Source organism: Crotalus tigris, unplaced genomic scaffold (assembly GCF_016545835.1).
Source record: "Crotalus tigris isolate CLP2741 ecotype Arizona unplaced genomic scaffold, ASM1654583v1 scf7180000024370.6872682, whole genome shotgun sequence".
NCBI classification, from domain to species: Eukaryota; Metazoa; Chordata; class Lepidosauria; order Squamata; family Viperidae; genus Crotalus; species Crotalus tigris.
In genome coordinates, this window is record NW_024100540.1 from 4384447 (window position 1) to 4402014 (window position 17568).

Here is a 17568-nt window from a genome sequence, read left to right on the forward strand (position 1 = left end):
TCGATCCTAAGTGATCGGGGTGCCCATTAACTTCCCGCCCACCCCCTCTTGGGCTGAAGTATCTCTGTAGACTCCCTTGGTGAAGTACAGCGCCGAGGGGGGGCGTTTTGCCAAGGTTGAGATCAGAGCAACTCATCATGGCAGAGAAAGGCAGCGAGCCGGCCAAGAGGAGTAGCCAATCAGAGGCAAGTGGTAAGAGCACCACCAAGCGAGCCCGGCCAAGCAGGGAGCCACAGAGGGAGGAAGGGTGCCAAAGACTGAGAGCAGCCTCCCCAGATCTGACAGGCACGATGGGAAGGTCTATATTTGAGCCCCTTTCTTCGCACAGTGCCTCAGCCCCAGGGGCCTGGTCTCCCCCCAGGGGAATTCCTGAGTCAGATTCAAACCTAACAGTGGCTTCAGGGAGGGGTATAACCGGTCAGGACACCTCAGGGCCCCAGGCCACATTCACTCCCATTGCAGCAGGACTTCGCCCTCCTGAGAACCAGGTCCTGAACCCAAACCTCCTCCAGTCCATGATAGCCCAGGCTGTGGCTCAATTTATGGCCTCCAACACCCCACAGGCCACACATCATTCACAATCTCCGTATTGGACGGATGATCCCGCATCGGATTTGGAATCTACAGGAGCTGAACAAGTTGGCCTAATTTTGTCTGAGGACGAGGGCATCGCCCCATCCAAACTCACCCCTCCTGTCGGTCTCTTTGACCATTCCTTCTTCAATTCCCTGCTTCTCAAGGCCTGCACCACTGCAAACCTCGCCCAAGAACAGGAGAACCCACCAACATCCCAGGGTCCCCATGCCATATACACTGAGCCCTCTGTCTCACAGAATCATATTCCCTGCCCTCCCCTTTTTCTAAATATAGTCCAGAAACAATGGGAAAAACTAGGATCCCCCTTAAGCCCTGGTGCGGTAGAGAGAACATTGTTCAATGTTGCTCCTTCCCTGACCTCCCTTTTGGAGATTCCTGAGATTGATGAGCCCTTGAACTCATTGTTTCCCAAGTCCAACATCCCTGGGGACATAAATGAGGCACTAAGGGCAGAGGACAAGAAGATTGAGTCCGCCCTACGCAGGTCCCACCAGGCATCAGCCTGGGCAACGAGGGCGGCAACCTCCATGGCCTTCTTTGCCAGGGCTTCGGTCCTGTGGCTACGGGAGCTCCAGGACATGATCCCTCCAGACCAGCTCAGAGCCCACCAGAATCTGGGTAAGTTGGTGGCCACGTCCCAGTATCTAGCCGATGCCTCCTTACACACGATCAGATACACTGCCCGGACCATCGCGGCAGACATTTCAGCACGAAGGCTCCTTTGGCTCAGAAACTGGCGAGCAGACACCAAGGCCAAGTGGCGTCTGGCCTCTAAACCTTATACAGGTGGACAACTCTTTGGTAAGGCGCTAGAGCCATACCTAACCGAAGGTAAGGATAAACGCAAGACCTTGGTTAATACATCAAGGAGGGGAGATAGACGCTGGGGGAACTTGTCGCAGAGTAACTACAGAAGGCAGCCCTTTCGGCCAGCGCCAGCCTGAGACTGGGCCCAGGCTCCTTGCCCCTCCTTTCAGAGATAGGAACGACAACAAGATCGTTCAGCATACAGAGGCAGATCACAGTTCCAGACCAAGCAGTCCTTTCGAGGCGCAGGGAGCCGCTCCTTTAAGCGAGGCAAGTGAACCTGCAGCCTCACCTCCCATAGGAGGCCGGCTGGCCCTCTATTCCAGCATTTGGACGGCCACTGCTACGGACGCATGGGTGTTAGACACCGTCTCCCAAGGTCTGAGACTAGAATTTTGTTCCCATCCACCTGACAGATTCCGCTCTTGTCCTATTTCAACGAACAGGACCAGAGCTGAACTTATGTCAGAGGCAATAGCTCATTTATTGCAAATACAAGCAATTGAACCAGTACCACAAGACCAAGAAGGACGAGGGTTTTACTCAAACCTTTTCGTCATTTCCAAGACTTCAGGGGGCTGGAGGGCGATCTTGGACTTAAAAGGTCTAAACCTCTACTTGAGATATAAAAAATTTAAGATGCAATCACTTCAATCAATCCTGGCTGGCGTCAGGCAAGGTGGCTTTCTTACCTCCATAGACCTGACTGAGGCATATTTGCACATCCCAATTTTTCCTGGACACCGCAAATTCCTCAGATTCAGTTATGCCCGACGCCACTACCAGTACAGAGCCCTTCCATTTGGCCTCTCATCTGCACCGAGAGTATTTACAAAGGTACTGGCAGTGATTGCAGCCCACCTTAGACAAATTCCCATCAGAGTTCAATGCTATCTAGATGACATTCTAATTCAGTCATCATCATGGCAAGGTGCCCAAGCAGACCTTCGCCCTAGCCATCAAGGTTTTGCAGGAGCACGGTTTTTCTGTGAATTTCCAGAAAAGTCATACTGTACCAACAACTCGGCTCCTCCATTTGGGCGCAGTTATAGACACAGGCAACTGCACGGTCTACCTATCTCAGGACCGACAGAACTCTATCCAGACTCTTGTACGTCGGATCCGAAGGGACAGAGTAGTCACATTGGCATCCCTTTCACAACTACTAGGGAAGATGGTGTCCTGCGTGCAAATTGTGCCATGGGCATGTCTCCATGCCAGGGAATTACAGTGGCTTCTCCTTCCATTTCAGAGACTTCATACCAGCACATCCCACCAGAAGGTCCGAGTTCCACGGTCGGTGTTGAACTCCCTTTGTTGGTGGGACTCTCCGGCACTGTCACAGGGAGCAGAATTCAAAGAGCCAGACAGGATCACCATCACCACAGACGTAAGCCTATTTGGGTGGGGGGCACACCTCCACACACACTGGGCCCAAGGTCAGTGGTCCAGGCAAGATCTAAAGAACAATATAAACTGGCTGGAACTAAGAGCCATACACATGGCCCTAAAGTGATTCAGCAGCTTAGTACAGGGTCAGCACGTCCTGGTCTTAACCGACAACATCACAGCCAAGGCCCATATCAACAGACAGGGGGGAACAAGATCCAAGCCTCTCATGCAGGAGGCCAGATTGCTGGGGTCTTGGGCGGAACTGAATCTTGCCTCCATCAGGGCAGAGCACATATCAGGAGTGGCCAACCAGCAGGCGGACTCATTGAGCAGAGCCACCGTGGACCATTCCGAATGGCAGCTGGATCCGAAGATCTTCAGAGAGATCGTGGACAGGTTTGGTTCCCCAACCCTAGATCTGTTTGCCTCCCCAGCCAACTCACAGCTTCCCAGATTCCTTTCCAGGTTCCCGTCTCCATCAGCGGAAGGAACAGATGCACTCCGCAGTCCCTGGCCCAGGGAACTGCTCTATGCCTTTCCTCCCCTGCCCCTTCTACCTGCCACGATCAGGAAGATCCTTCGCGAACAAGCAGAGGTCCTCCTGGTCGCCCCGCATTGGCCGAGACGATCTTGGTTCGCCGACCTGATGGAGCTCTCCGCATCCCCTCCATGGAGGATTCCAGCCAATCGGATCTCCCTCATTCAGGGGGAGTTACATCATCTGGACCCTCAATGGCTCCAGTTAACCGTCTGGCACTTGAGAGGCAGGCCTTAGGCCTAGACTCATATTCGTCAAGGGTCATAGCCATGATCCAGCAATCCAGGCGACCCTCGACGAATAGAATATACGATGCCACGTGGAAGAGCTTCTGTAATTGGTGTTTAGCTCACAAAATTGAACCCTTACAGGCTGCAGTGCCAGTTATCTTGGAGTTCCTGATGGACGGTTTGGACAAAGGGCTTTCCACAAGCACCATCCGTAGGCAGGTAGCAGCACTCGCCACGGTTATTTCCTGTGGCAAGGAACCCTTAACACAGCTCCTTCTAAAAGGAGCTAACAATGCCAGACCACCAGCGGTACATAGATATCCCTCCTGGAACCTTCATCAGGTTTTACAGGCTCTTGTCTCACCACCCTTTGAGCCAATTGACACTATTATCAATGAAGGTGGCATTTCTGATTGCTGTAACTTCAGCCAGAAGAATCTCTGAGCTGGCTGCCCTGTCAGTGAGGAAGGACTTGTGTATCTTCCATAGGGACAGGGTTACTCTCAGGTTAGATCCCTCTTTCGTGCCCAAGGTCAACTCCTTGTATCATAGATCACAGGACATAGTTTTGCCGGATTTCTGTCCGAACCCATCTAATGACATAGAGGCTCAGTGGAACAGATTGGATGTTCGCAGGGCCTTATATTGCTATATACAGAGAACCTCATCCTTCCGCAAGACTGAGGTTCTATTTGTGTCATTTCACCCTTCGTCGTTAGGACAGAAGGTTTCCTCACCCACTACAGGCAGGTGGATTAGAGCTTGTATTTCTCTGGCATACCAGACTCAGTCACTACAAGCTCCCAGCCATATCACGGCCCATTCCACCAGGGGCGCAGCCACTACAGCAGCCTGGTCTACCCAGGCATCCATAGAGGAAGTTTGTAGGGCAGCAACATGGGCATCGCCCTCCTCCTTTGTCCGTCACTACAAGATGGATATATATGCATCTTCTACGGCTTCATTTGGCCGCAAGGTCCTAGAACACGCATTAACATTGGGTGGGAACCAGGCCCAATCTAATTCCCCACCCTAGGGACACAGGGCTTTGGTATGTCCCATCCGTGGGTTCTCCATCCAATCATGCTGGAGAAAGGGGCGTTGTCTTACCTGAACGCCTTTTCTCAGCATGATGATGGAGAATCCACTCCCTCCCATTAGGTCAGTTGGCCTGGTCCCCATTTGTTCAGACGCGTCGGACTAAAGTCTGGGTATCGCCTTAGCCTAAAACTGGAGTGCAGTTGGCACAGAGGGGGTGGTACTAAATTTCAGACTTAGTCTAATTGGAGCAGATAGATTAAGACAACCCATCCGTGGATTCTCCATCATCATGCTGAGAAAAGGCGTTCAGGTAAGACAACGCCCCTTTTTCTTGCAAGACATTTCATTGCCCAGTCATCAGTGTGGGTAATGAAATGACTGCAAGTAAGCAACCCAGCTCAGAGAGCACCAAGGACCCATCATTTCAACCCTGAGCTGCAAACATTCTCCTTTAAAGAAGCTAATACTTGTGAGATGCACCTCCTATATATAACCTGCAATTTTTCATCTCTGCTTTTTTTTCATCTCTCCATCATGTGTATCTTCCCTGAAGCAAGTAGCTGTTTCTGAAACAGAACCTCATAATAATCTTTTTCCTCTTCTTGGGGCTCATCCCCATAAGACATCTTCTCTTACCTCAGTGGTTCTCAACCTTTTTAATGCCGCGACCCCCAACCGGTCGTAAGTTGAGGACTACTCAACCAGTCGTAAGTCGAGGACTACTCAACTGGTGCAGCACCGTTTGCAGAATGGGACTTTTGGCGGGCTCAGCAGGGCAGAGAAAGCCTGGACAATTCCTATTGGCTTTTGAAAGCCAATAGAATTAGACTCTATTCAAGAGAGTCTATTCTATTGGCTTTCAAAAGCCAATAGAATAAAAGGGAGTAGCACAGCTAAGGAAAAGGGGGAAAAAAATGGCGGACTGCGTTGTTTGGCGACCCCGTGAAATGGTTGTTCGACCCCAAATGGGGTCCCGACCCACAGGTTGAGAACCACTGTCTTACCTGTTGTCAAGGAGCACTTTGGCTCCCTAGGAAGGAGAAGAATGCTCAGGTCAAAGAGAATCTTTTTCAGCTGGTCTCAATGCTTGAGATCAGCCTCCTCAAAAACTAAGAAATGCCTATAGAACCCCCCCCCCCAGATTCTTGAGAGCTGGAACATATCACCATGCCTACAAGAACTTTCCTTCTGGAATCTGCCTTTTTTCTTTCCCTAATTAGGATGAAGAGCCGTTCTCTTCTTGGCCCTTATAGGCAGCATCCTATCCCTTCCAGAAGGACTACAAGCTGGCTGAAAAGGCCCAAAATTGTGATAAGAAATGAACACCAGGTGCTTTGTCAATCCCAATTCAATTTAGCATAGTACACTTTGGCTCATACACACTCATAACCAGATGCGGCCCTTGATGCCTGTCGAAGAAGGGTTGACATATGCTGAAGTGCTCATTTTGCTTTATTTAGGGATTTCACAAATATAGCTCACCTGCAGCTCTCAGAGGCATGGCAGCCATTTTATAAACAAAATCATTTGCATCTTGATTGGGAGCAGAAGTCCCCCTGAACTGTCAGGGAGTAAACATACATATTAGGCCAGGGCTGTTGCCAAAATGGGAAAAAAAGGATTGAAATGTATAATTATGTTTCAGCATGATGGTGTTTTGAAAGAGCAGATATGCTTGCCAAAAATCTTCAGGGAATACGGGGAAAGCAGTGGCAAGAGAGAAAAGAGCCTTCCTTCCTCGCCATTTCTACATGCAAAATCAGCCTTCCTGGAGTATTTTTTGCTTTAAAAAACAAGCAAACAAAAATGGGGTGGGGAGAAAAAGAATTATCGCATATGGATAGGTTTTGGTTATACATGTTTGCATGTACTGTAAAATCAGACCTTCAAGCATGACTGTTTTTTTGTTCTTGTTCGGTGTGGTGTCCAATTTATTCATGAACCGGTATCGTATTGTAATATTTAATTGGTTAAATTGATTAAAATACTTTGATTGATAAAAATGCTATGTATGTATGGGGTTCCTCTCCTTATCTCACTTGCTTTGGCATGGTTACAGAGCACCAGCTGTTTTTTGAGAACATGAACACGTGGAGCCCTTAGCTGGCCCCAGCACTTCATCAAGGTAACGTTTGCCCATTTGGTTCCATGACCAAAATAGTCATTTCCCCTCCAACATCTGCTGCCACAAGACATGCCTGTCTCGTTTCACTGAAGGCAATTTTCCACTCCAGTTGGCTATTGTCGCCATGTTGGAAACATCCATACCCTTCCACTCTAGTTTGGGCCAGTAAATGTTTACATTGCCTCTCTCTCTCTCTCTCTCTCTCTCTTTTTACAGGGAAACCTTTGAAAGCGTGAATGTCTAACTGTGGACTAGTAAATTTGAGACTGCTTTCTTTCTTTTAACAGAATCACAGTGGTTGGTAAAACACCTGCTTTCTTTGTTTTAACAGATTCACAGTGGATCAGTGAAAGTGTGGATCTTCCTGCCCCTTCCCTGAAATTAACAAGTGTTGTAGCAGTATCCCTTTCTAGCATATGTGTCAGGAAGGAAAACAAAACTGATCTTTTTTCTTCTTTTTTCTGGTCCACTGATGAATCAAAAGACTTCAAGTACAAGAGAGGAGGCCATTATATATGGGGGGGGGGGGGAGGGAAGGAGAGAATTGTTGGAATTGTTGGCAACGTATTTGGACAGCAATCTGGGCAGTAGTTTTGTATACCAGTTTCATTTCCAACTGGTTTCAGCACAGAAGTCAAGCAAGCTTAAGAGTGCAGCGCTTTGCAGTCTTTGCTTAAGTAGCTTAAGCAAGCTAAAGCCTGCAGTGCTTGATGTATCTAGAAACTTAAAAAAATCAAGGAATTGGTGAAATGAAATCAATGGCATTTAAATTAATCATAACCAAATCAGTGACACTTGTGACACAGGTGCTCATACAAATTCTAGGCTCATTTTAAAAAAATCTTTTTCCCCCTTTTGCTTCTAAAAAAAAGGAAGAGGAAGGCTCTTTAAGGATGTTTGCTAGAGATAATCCTCCCCTCCAAATGAAGAGAGATCTTCTTATATATAATCAAACATTAAGCTTGTATAAGTTCCAAACAACAAGAGCCCCTACCAGCTCTATTCTAATATCCCCAATCTCTTCTTACTGCATGCTGCAAAGGGTTATCTTGTGTGCAGTGGTGGGATTCAAATATGTGAACAACCAGTTCTCTGTGTGGATGCCGCTTCCGGAAGTCCATTCTGGGCCTGGGCAACAAAAAATTAGCTACCGGTTCTGCCAAACTGGTGCGAACTGGCTGAATTCCACTAGTGCTTGCATGCAAGTAGCAGTCTCTGTGATCGCTAATTGCAAAATAACAGAGTTCCTAATTGCACTGATGGTTCTAATCACATTCAGGCAAACATCTGCTAGGTAAACCCAGGGGAGCCAGGGACTTTGCCTGCACAGCTGGCTCCCACAAAGATGGGCTCTGTGTCTCTTACATAATGTGCTCAGTGATGGGATTCAACCGGTTCGCACCACTTCAACAGAACCGGTAGCCCAGGCCCAGGCCCAGAATGTTGCCCAGGCCCAGAATGGACTTCCGTAAGCAGCATCCACACAGAGAACCGGTTGTTCACATATTTGAATCCCACCACTGGATGTGCTGCTATATTGTATTTCAGGAGTCACATGCTGGATTCACAGAAAGAGCTATTTAGACAGAGCTGTCTTGATGAGAATGTACAGTCAAGGATCTTTACTGATTCTTGGCTTGTTTGTCCGTACTTCTTTGGGTGGAATTCTGTGGAATTCAGTCTTTTCCAAACAAGACCAACACTGATTGTCAGGTCGACTGAGACCATGCAGCAGCCTTCCTAAACCAGCATCCTCTAATGTGCTGGCCATGCAAAGAGCCATACTGGCTGGGAATTCTGGGTGAGAGAGAGTCCCAACACATCTGGAAGGTAGCTGATTAGGGAAAAAGTTATCTTACAAGCTGTGAAAGCTGGATGCACTTATTGCTATTCTTCCTGTTGCCTTGGAAGCAGCTTTTTTGTGCTTATGGAAGGATAGAAAAATGGGCTCCACAGCACAGAGATTGTTTTCATTAGACTGGAATACACTGAGGTTATTCCCTAAAGGATGGCGATTCAAATACAGAACAAAGTGAGGCACTTGTCCAAATATGAGTGATGAATCTGAAAAACTCTTCCCCGTGAGAAATATATCTACATAAATGGATTATGTTTTATTATACCCTGTATTAGTCATCAGGAAGCTAAAGTATTTACTTTGGTAAGTTCTATACCTACATTTAAAAAAATCATCTCACCACCATGAATATATCCCCGAATGGGGAGACGAGAGCAATTTCTTCCATGTTCCTTCCAGCAGGGAGATTAAATCTGTGACCATCCAGATGTTGCAACACTTCCCAGCACATGTTGCCATTGGTGGTCTTGGTGGGGGCTGTTAAAAACTGTAGTTTCATAAAATCTGAAAGATTCAATTCTATCACTCTAGTGTAAGCCATTTTTCAGAGTTCCTGGCCATTTGTTTCCCCGCTCTTGGAAACTTTTTCCTTTCCAGCTAGCCATAGTTTTTCCCCTTTCCTGCTTCTATTTTAGTTGAAGTTCATTATTTAATTCTTGGGACATATTTCTTCCTGAATGCCTTGTTTAGATTTTATCTTCCACCTCTCCCAATTTTGCTGCCATAGCAACATGCAGCTACTATCACAATATTGGGAAAAGTGCCTGTTTGCAAAATTGCCTTTTTAAACTTAACAGAGGAATGGCATTAAAGTGGCTGGGGGGGGGGGTAAACCTTGGAAAATTTCAATGCATTTCTTTACACTTTTTACAGTAAACATTCCCACATAAAACCTCCCATCCTATTAATCTTTCAGGGTTCCTTTTGGGATTTCATGTGCTGGGAAGACAAGATGCTCTAGGAACATCAAATGGCCTTTTGCAACCTGTAGAACTTTCTCAAAATGGCATCCTCCAGTTAAGTTGGACTAGAGTACTCATCCAGGCCAAGCAGATGGGACTGCCAACACTTCTGGATGGTGTGGCATTGCAGAAAGCTGGTGTTAGACAAAAATGTTATCATCAGAGTGTGACATGGCAGGGAAGAGAAGAAGATAATGCCTGTTTGGGACTTGATGCAACAGCAAGGATGCTTCAGTTTCCATGATATGCCATTTTGGACAGAAGAGGAAAAATGTGGTGGTATATTTTCCCAAAACCAGGAAGTCAGAAAGTTTTGGAGGTGTGAGACTAGGCTGAAGCTGCTATGCCTAAAGATAAAATAGACACATAAGTGGGCTGGACAGAAGCCAGGGATCTTGTCTAGAAGATCCCTTCAGGGAGAGATAGTTAAAAAGGAACTGAATCATTAAAGAAACAAAGGAAAAAATGTCACTTGAAGCAGACAAAAGAAGCTGGTCCTGAGCATATGGAACCTCCCCCCAAGCACCATTAACAGCTACCAGACTTGTAAACCCACAAGGCAAGTGTAGCTGCTGGTCCAGTGAATCAATAAAGCAAGGGACTTCTGAGCATAAAGAAATCCTGAAGCCCACATGCTCTTTGAGTCATCTTTGGTGGCTTTCACCTCTCTAGTTAGTGCCTGGCTGTATAGTTGAGATAGATGTGGGTAAGTAAGATAGACGAGTGTGTATGTGAGGAGGAGCAAATTGTACAGTGTAATGAGTAAAGTTTTGTTATGTATTTTAAATTCACTGGGTGTCCGTGTATTGAAAAGAACCTGTTTGGCCTCAGAAGTCTGTGAAAGTGATTTAAATGTGCCCCTAATCATTTCCTGGTTGTTGAAATAATTGTGTGCTGTGTGTCTTGCCTTTAGCTGCACCTATCTGGAAAACCCAGGTAGAAAGCCAAGGGGGTCTTAACAAGATTCATGTGCCTCAGTAGACTGTGTGAATGTGTGAGTGAGCAATCATAAACTGAACCTGGGAGCACATGAGTAAGTAATTTTAGATCTTCAAATTGCATCTTGCCAGTCCTAATTTATTCAGTCTTATTCTACCAGAGAGTTGCAGGTTTGTGTCAGCCATACAAGGTAGAACATGAAAAACAAACTCCACCTAGGCCTAACACTACTTTAATTAAGATTGGCTATTCTAACAGAGCCTGGAAAGTCTGAATGTGCTTCCTCTCCTCCTTTTTTTAATCTTCTTGAGTTTTTTTTGGGGGGGGGGTGTCTGAGTCATTTTTGTAACCCTCCCTCCTTGTTTGAGCTTAAGCAATTTTTATCTACTTGTTGTCCTGGTAACAGTTCTTCCCTTTCTCCCTCAAGTCACTTTCTTTATTTTTTACAGTTTGTTTCTCCATCTCTCATGCTACATCCCTGTGGTAGATTAGGCTGACTAAGAGTGACTATCCAAAATCAGCCATTGGCCAAACCATTGGATCTCCTGACTCCAAGCCTTATACATTTACACTACGCTGATCAAACCATTACAAAATGATAATACATCAATAATGTTAACGTCTAAACCCAATGCAGGATATTAGCATATACTGCAGCATTACAATGTAGTCCCTCATATAGTTGCTGTATATTACAGTGTAGTTCCTGTTTCATCCTCCCCAAAATAAACACTATTTTATCATTCCTAATAAAAGGATGATGATTATAAGAATATGGCCTATTGAGAAATGTTAGCAGAAAAGAGAAACATGGTACAAAAGCTAGCAAAGAATAGAATAAATTAGCAATTCAATTTAATAAAGATGATTATTATTTCTTTAAAAATGGGACTTACTGAAAAGTATTTTGACTTTTTTCATTAGCTCTACAGAACAAGCACTTGTGTAATTAGTAAACATTTAGCGAGCCAGTTTCTAATTAGTTTGAAAGGACATTGTCAAGGTTTATATAACCATTTGAGCATATTTTCTTTGAGGAGGTGCTCCTAAAAGCCAGGAACCAGTTTCCTAGAGTGATATTTCTGAGCTTAGCAATTAGAACCTTGTTTGCTCCTGCTGAGGTTCTCTCTCCAATTCTTACCAATGTTGCTGAAATGTCTTTAAATTTCATAGAATTCCTAATATGCGAACTGTCCAAGACAGGGATGTCAAATTTGCAACATCACGTGACCTGTCGCGACGTATTGCGACTTTTTTTCCCATTGCCGGCAATGAGGTTGGTGCGGTTTCTCCATGACGCATCCGGCCCGCAGACCTGCAGTTTGACACCCTTGGTTTAAGAGATTTAGTTTCACTGCCTGGTCTCCAGTCAATCAAATCCATTTATACCTTAGGGCTACCATATTATGATAACATCTAGCAAAAAGTTGGAGTTTTTAGATTCTTTCTGCTGTCACACAGTGGTCATCTAGATTTGTTTGTACCTCAGATGAGGTAGTTCTTCATTTACAAACTATTTCTACAGATACTTCCTTGTGGCTGCCTTAATGTGCTTTCCACCTTTGTACTACTTCGGGTGTTGAGGGAGATACAAACTTTAGTCAGGAGGCTATTAAATAGTTTAGTTAGCTATGAATAAGTATCTTCTTCTTTACTTCCTGTTTTACTACTTTGGATGTTGAGGGAGATGCAAAGATCTGGTTCTTGCTCTTCTGGAGACCTCAACCATTGATAATTGATGCTGTTGTACTGTGCCTTTGATGTTGTCTTTCCATCTCCTTCTGGATCTGCCTCGTGTGCTATGACCTTCTCCACTTTTTGTATATGCCTTGTACAGTATGGAATCCCATAACATCCTCTGCAGGTAAGCAAACTACTTTATTTGCTGTTTTTGTATTGGTTCTTTGCCAATTAAGATTGGTTCTTTGCCAATTCTTTCTCTTCATTCCTGATTTTATCTCTTCTGGTCACTCCAGCAGCTTTCCTCAAACATCTCATTTCTGTGGTGACTAACTTTTGTTTATGTTGTTTCCATAAGTGTCCATGTTTGGCACTGGTAAGATAGAGTGGGGATGAATTTGCTTTGTATGCGATGCTTCTTTGCGCTGATAGCTATACTTATGAATAAGTATGCTGTAGAAAAAAAAGTCCTTGAGCCACAAATTAGCCAACTGCAAATTAGCTTAAGTTGCTTAACATACTGTAATGTATGAATCCAGCTTTGGATTCATGTAGATGTTGTGTATATGCACAGCACTGTACTACAAAATAAACACACAAATGTATTATTAGATCAGAATGGGCAAGCCTATAGCCCAAATAGTAATTCTCCCAAAATGGAAAGTGTAATTCTTTGTACACTATCTTTTGTAACAATTGTTCTCAATCTGCTGGAGTTTAACCATCTGTTATAATGGAGGTAAATACTATCCTGCCTACAGGCATCAGTGTATCCTCAATCATACAGTATGTTTAGCAGATTTTGGATACATGGACAAAATTTCCATCTGGACTACCCTATAAAATAACAGATGTCCATTAGACAAACATGTAAATTGATACAAATAATGCAGACATAATGTAGTTGAAATAGGTGTTTTACTTTAACATTGATCAAATTGTTTGTATCATTTTTCGAGGCACCCAGTTTAAATTTTTGGCTTCAGATTAATTTGTGATTATATGTCTAAATTTATTTGAGTGAGATTATTTGGTGTTCTGTTAATTCTTCCCAATGGGAAATAAAATAATATATACTCCATTCTTCCTTACAAATGCGCTAGTTTATTTCCTGTGATTTTTCCTTCTTTGATACCAAAAGTTAAAGCAAATGTAAAGAGCAAAGAAGGTGACCTTGATGGAGATAAACAGGTTTTGTTGCCTTGGCAAAAGGCACTGAAGCATGTTTAAAGTCCTGAACAGCTAGAAAACATTTGGGAGTATCTCAAATACACACCTCCCTTAATTCATTGGAGTATAAGAAGGAGAAAGAGGTGACGCACAACTAGACTTAAAAGATTCTATTATTGTAGCCAATAAAATAAAAGCAGTTTTAGCTTTCCTGAGGAGTGAATTTCTTACTCTGTCTATTTAATGGGTCTGACAGCAGGTGAGAACAGAGCAATTATAGTTTAGAATTATGCTTTCATATCTCTTATAATTATATCTGACAAGTCTTTAAAGGTATCTAGGTAGTTTTGAATACAGTATACTGTTGCTGAAGGATAAAGATTTCCTTAAGGAAAGGGAATGTGAAATTAAAGTTTTTTTTGTTGCATTAACAAGTACTCAATTATATTGCTGTCTTTGATAGGGATACCACTAAATCACCTGTTCTAGGGCAAGTAAAAGGACCCACGTCTTATCAAAAGAAGTAAAACTAGCTATTGATAAACCTTAGAGGAGAACATTAAAGATGTTTTGCTTCTTTATGCATCTTGGTCTTTGCTAAATATAAAAATCATGCTCCTCCAGCAGAATCTTTATTACAATGTAAAAGTGAAGACATCTCTGTGTGTGTGTTGTATGTGTGTGTGTGTGTGCGTGCATGATGGCTCTCCGTTAAAGATGCTGAGCTTGTCAACTGGAAAGCTGACAGCCCGGGTTCAAGATCCAAGTGCCACTCTATGGGGTGAGCTCCTGTTACTCACTCCAGCTCCTGTCTACCTACAGTTTGAAAACATACAAATCCAAGTAGATAAATAGATGCCACTTGGCAGGAAGATCATAGCATTCGGCATATAGCCATGCTGGCCCCTGGACCATGGAAGTATCTTTGAACAATGCTGGCTCTTTGCCTGTAATTGGAGATGAGCATCTCCCCCTAGCGTTGGATACGAGTGGCAGGAAAACCTTTACTTTTACCTAAAAGTGAAGATATTCTCCAGTCAGGCTTGCTGTTGAAGATGACAGCCATGATGTTTAAGCAGCAGCAGAGTTATGGAAGTGTTTTGCCACTACCTTCTTCAGGAATGGCCTGCCTTCCTTCCTTCCTTCCTTCCTTCCTTCCTTCCTTCCTTCCTTCCTTCCTTCCTTCCTTCCTTCCTTCCTTCCTTCCTTCCTTCCTCCCTCTCATCCTCCTCCCTTATAGTCCTGAAACTCCCAATTTGTCCCATGTCAAAGGAGAGCTTCTCTCAGCTTCCGAGATGAACCAAGCTCATCTAGTAACAGCTACGGTACTGAGGCATCCAGGGAACAATGCAGGGGAAAGAAAGAGAAGCCTGCTAAATTATTGATCTTCAGGCTCAAACAAGTGGAGCAGTTTAATATGGTACCATAAGGTGACCAACCGTCCTCCTTTAGGGAGGACAGTCTTCCTTTTGTAAGTTCTGTCCTTCCTCGAAAAGTGTCCTCCTACATGTCGTCCTTTTTGATATTTGAAGACTAATCTGCAGGGCTTTTTTTTTTCTCATAGAATGCTCAGAACGGCGTTCTGGCACCTTTTTTTTGATGTTTTTTTTCAACTTTTGCATGAGCTGTGCTACTCCCCCTATTGGTTTTCGAAAGCCAATAGGAATTGCTGCTGTGCACGCCAAAACACCCGGCTGGCAAACTTTGCACATGTAAGTTGTCTGCAGCGAAGGCGAATTGGCAGGAACTTTGCACCCCTCCCTGCTATCCAACTACACCATCTCCTAGTTAGTCCCAAAGATACCTGGAGGAGACTGGAGCGGCAACGCCATGGTAACTTTCTCTTGATCTTCGGCCCTGCTAGGGCAATAATGGCTGCAGGAGCAAGAGGCAGAGGCAGCGGGGCTGTTGCGGGCCGGGGTGTGAGGAGCAGCGGTGGCCGGCTGCCGCTCATGCTGTGGGAGCCGCGGGGCCTGCTTTACATGGGGCTGTGCAGGGTGGGCGGTGGTGCTGGCGGAGCAACTGCAGGCAGGGTGTGTTGACGGCGGGCTGCCCCCTGGGGCTGGAGCTGGCACAGTTGGTGCTTTGGGAGCCGCGGGGCCTGCTCTACATGGTGGGGCCACAGTGCTGGAGGGGCGGCTGCGGGCGTGGCATGGCATGTAAACATAATTACAATATAAAATGTTATTGTTACAAATGCTTTTTATTATGCATTTATCATATTATAGTGTATTCTGTACTATTGTTGCAATGAATAAAATGTTTCTTTTATTTACGATATTTTTTTCTTCAATTTATTTGTGTCCTCCTTTTCATTGTAAAAAAATTGGTCACCTTATGGTACCATCAATCCAGGACAGACATGGGAAAGTGTTCTAGGTCTTTTAATCTGCTTTTGTTGAGCTGGATTTTTTTTCCTGAATAGTTTATATTTCAAATCTATTAATAGCAGTATATAGATGCTTTTATTTTAAAGAAAATAAGGTTACCACAGTTACCATATTACTCTTACTTTACTATTTTTACTGATGCTACAAATTGGTTTACTAAGCCGGGTAAGGCTTCTGACCTTGATGGTTTTCTACTGTATTGGTACAAAATTGTACTGGATTGTTATCTCCTATTTTATTGGAGTTGCTTTATAGAAAGTGCTTCTTTTTAAATACACGGTTATATTTTAGCTTTAACAAGGCAAACAACACAGTTATTCTTAAGTCAGGTGAGGATACTCCTCTGAATTTTAATTATAGGCCTACAGTACATTTTGATAAATGTGAATGGTGCGATTTCAACATCTATTTTGCCCTGTAAATTATAGCTTATGCTGGTGTCTCTAATGCACAAGGTTGGATTTATACGGGGCCATCCACCTTCTGACAATATCAGAGCTGAACTGATTGCAATTATGCTGCTGGATTTGCAGGTTGGCACAAGAGATAAACCCCAGCAGCATAATTGCTTAGGAAGCTAAGAAATCCATTGATGTGGTTTCTTGGAAATGTTGAGGCTGATTTTGAGTTGTGCTGCATTTCCCCAAGCAAATGGATATAGTATATTCAGCTCCCAAGTCATAGGTTAGAGAACATTAATAGGGTGTCTCCCCCCCCCCTTTTTTAAAAAAGTGGCTGTAGAATCTGTCATTCTCAGTTCCAAAGAAGCCATTCTTAAAACTTTTGTAGAATTATATATGAGCGATCTCAGAGTTATTCTCGAGAGACTTTATTCAACTCAGGTTTCTGTTATTCTACCTATTTATATAGATGCTTGTCGCATCTGTATAAATAGCTAGTGCAATTATGCCTTATTTATTTATTTAGAAGATTTATTGGATATCAAAAAGGTGAACGTTAGGAAAGATGCCAGAAAGATGCTTACAATTAATAAAGATTTATTAAAGTGGTTCCTATATTTACAGTGTTGGAGAATCATCCTCTCAGAGCACCATGGTAAGTCTGGATTGTGACAGATATGTAGTCCATGGACATTTCTTGTTATGTCCCGAGCCTTGCAAACGGCTCGGGCATTTGCAGGCAGTCCTGGGCAGGTGCAAAGCTGCCCGGGACCAGACAGGCTGTCGCCAGCGCCGTGCGCATGCGCGGGTGCTGGCGCGGGAAAAGTAACCCATTTACCCGGGAGTTGCCTATATAAGAAGCTGGGAGGTTTGGGGAGCCGCTGAAGCCATCTACTTGTAAGCTGAACGCTGAATAAAGGAAACTGAGAACTTCAACTGCTTCTCGTGTCTGCTTCCCGCCAAGGACTCAACACTGGCGACGAAGGTGGGATGCCTTGCACTACCTGGAAAGGAAGAAGTGTAAGCTTACCCAAAGAGTCCTGAGCGGCGGAAAGAACGGCGTCGACTCGGCAGCTGCCCGCCAATCCGGTGCGCATTCGGGGGTAGGCTGGCTGATAGACCCATCTCCTGAAGATGGCGAAAATCGGAAGGCTTTCGGAATTCGACGTCTCACATCCAGAGCGGTGGGAGTCATACGTAGCCAGGGTGGAGAACTACTTCAAGGCAAACCAAGTGAGGGAAGAGAGCTTGAAGGCTGCCACCCTGCTTTGTGTTTGCGGTCAAGACGCCTTTGACATCGCAGAAAACCTTGCAGCACCTGTTCCAGTAGAGTCTGTCAGCTACGCAGATCTGAAGAAGCTACTGAAAGAGCACTTCCACCCCAAGATGTCCGTCATCGCATGGCGCCACACCTTCGAGCAGAGGGATCAACGGCCCG